At 38.6% G+C, this 2500-nt stretch overlaps 2 protein-coding genes across 2 annotated transcripts in view; both read right to left on the bottom strand.

Moving 5' to 3' along the window:
- LOC138029742 (fibroblast growth factor receptor 2-like) overlaps positions 1 to 2500 on the bottom strand; it is a 466762-nt gene that overhangs the window by 340397 nt on the left and 123865 nt on the right. The gene's annotated exons all lie outside the window — the stretch shown is intronic.
- LOC138029722 (uncharacterized) overlaps positions 1 to 2500 on the bottom strand; it is a 55734-nt gene that overhangs the window by 47925 nt on the left and 5309 nt on the right. The window lies entirely within an intron of this gene.

Raw genomic sequence — 2500 nt, 5'->3', positions numbered from 1 at the left:
ACGTGGATTGTCTCAGTTCGTTACTTTATTCGCTAATAATTCATGAAATGTATATATCACACCTACACGTATGTCACACGCATTGAAGGTAAATCAAGGTACAAATAAACATATAAATGAAGAAGGATAGGCCATTACGTATCAGGTGAAATCAAAGCTTTGATTCCCCACCCCCCGGGCATTTCAATTTTGTTTTTAAATTATTGTTCAAATTCGCCCCTCCCTGAGCGAAAAAGTCGTTCAAGTCCATTTTTATAGGTGATCAAATACTCGCTGATGGTCAATCCAACCAAAACCGAGACCATAATATCAATTTTTAATATCTCCAAGACTCCAACCCAAAAAAAACCGCTTCTTCTTCCTCCACGGTTCCGTCTTCATCTGCATCCTACCCAAGTTCCATAATCCAGCTTGATAACAAAACAGCCAAAAACACAGAACAGTTCCGTTTCCTCGGCGCTCAAATGCGGTTCGATAACAACGACACCGGTGGCGCAGAAATCAACACGCGTATTGAACAAGCTAAGGCCAAATTTGCATACAAAAAAAGATTCTTCTTCAATTACAAAATCAGACTTGCTACAAGAACCCTAGTCTTTAACGCCGAAGTGAGGTCCCGTCTCACCTACGGCTGCCAATGCTGGACGATTACAGCGCGAAACTTTGACAGAATCGACGCTGTGTAGAACCAATTTCTCCGTTCGATGATCCGAAACGGTTGGGCCCGCGCTGAAAGCGCAAGTAATAATGACGAGAATTTCCGGTTCAAATGGTCAACCAAGAAACTCCACGCCGCTTGCAACACTATTCCAGTACAGACTACGTAAAATCAGTTCAAAGGAAATGTCTCGGTCACCTAATTCGCTGCTCGGACAATCAAGCCCAAAAACAGTTACTATTCACGCTAGATAAGCGTGGTTTCTACCAGAAAGTCCCAGTCATTCACTAGGTTTCGAAGACTCAAAACATTGAGAAGGACCGACTATTTACAGCTGCCGTGAACTTGCGATATTAAGTGGTTCCCGTCCCGATGGATCTGGAAAGATTCGATGAGCTAAAACAATAAAATGCCCCCACCCCGGGAAATTTTAAAAAGTCATCATATTACTCTACTTTGTGGTAGCTTTCTAATGCTCTTGAAGTTGGCCGAATCTGTAGACAGGTTGCAATAAACACTACAGTTTTTATTCTATTATTCTGTAACTGCTTCGCAACATCTAAAAGAATTTTATGATCACGAATAATTAACCTAATTTACCGTACTAACTTCACAAACATTCAACAATTAACTATCACTGGATATAAATGCAAGCTTGAAAATTCAGGTAGTTTTTCCATTGAGGAAAAACTTATTTTAAAGAATTTTTGAATTTAAACCTTTTTATATCTGATCTGTTTCTACTGAATACTCTTTAGTTTGTTTTTCCTCAGTAAGCTTCAATAATCTCGTCCTTAATATTGTCATGATATTCGTCGATGCAAAGTATAAATGCAAAGCTGAGAATTTATGAAGTTTTTAATGAATATTAAAAATTATATTTATGAAGAGGACTTCAGCAACCGTTGGACACGTGATCGACTTTCTCTAAACAAAAACCACACTTGCTATAAAATTCCCTGGCAAACGCGTCAAATGCCCGGGGTATACCCTGGAAGAGTGGTAGTGAAGCATCGATTGGGGCTTCAATTTGACCGATATATTATTCTGAAATTCGAAACTGATAGTCTTATCTTTTCACAAATAGAGCTAGGTGCTAGGTCACGCAATTTTAGGCAATTTCAGCACTGATCGATCTTGGACTGCCAAAATCCTGAATTCAAGATTTTGGAATTCAATATTTTGGACTGCCAAAATCCTGAATTCAAGATATTGGACGGCCAAAATCCTGAATTCAATATTTTGGACTGCCAAAATCCTGAATTCAATATTTTGGACTGCCAAAATCCTGAATTAAAAGAGTTATGACTTAGAGTTAGAGTTAACGACTTCCAAAATCCTGAATTCGGGATCGAATGCTCATAGAATTAACTAAAATATCAAAATAACTGTTCAAAACTATAGAAGAACTCTAACAAAACACAGGGAAGCCAAGAAGGGACATGGATGGACAGAACTTAATTTCGTTTCGCAGGTGCATTCATTCATTCAGGATTTTGACAGTCCAAAACTTAATTAACTTAGAGCCAGAGGCTGAGAAATCAAACGCCGAGTTACCCCAAAGCAAGTGTAATGTTTTCAATTTGGGCAACTGCTCTGTAGTATTTAAAATGTAATAATATGAATGTGTATTCTAAGTAAGATAAATGCAACGCTGTTGAAGTAAAGTGGTTGTTTTGTTTGTCAGTGCGTGAAATGGAAGGCACGTGGGTGTGTGCGAGGGGAATATTATTGAAATATTCACCTAGGGGATTATCAACTTTAATAATCTCCAACGGGGTTATTAAAATATCAGCCCCGCATTTCCCTGTTACAATTAAAGCCACCCCCAGCTTTTCAGAC

This window comes from Montipora capricornis, chromosome 13 (genome assembly GCF_036669925.1).
Source record: "Montipora capricornis isolate CH-2021 chromosome 13, ASM3666992v2, whole genome shotgun sequence".
NCBI classification, from domain to species: domain Eukaryota; kingdom Metazoa; phylum Cnidaria; class Anthozoa; order Scleractinia; family Acroporidae; genus Montipora; species Montipora capricornis.
This window is presented reverse-complemented; position numbering and strand designations above follow the sequence as displayed.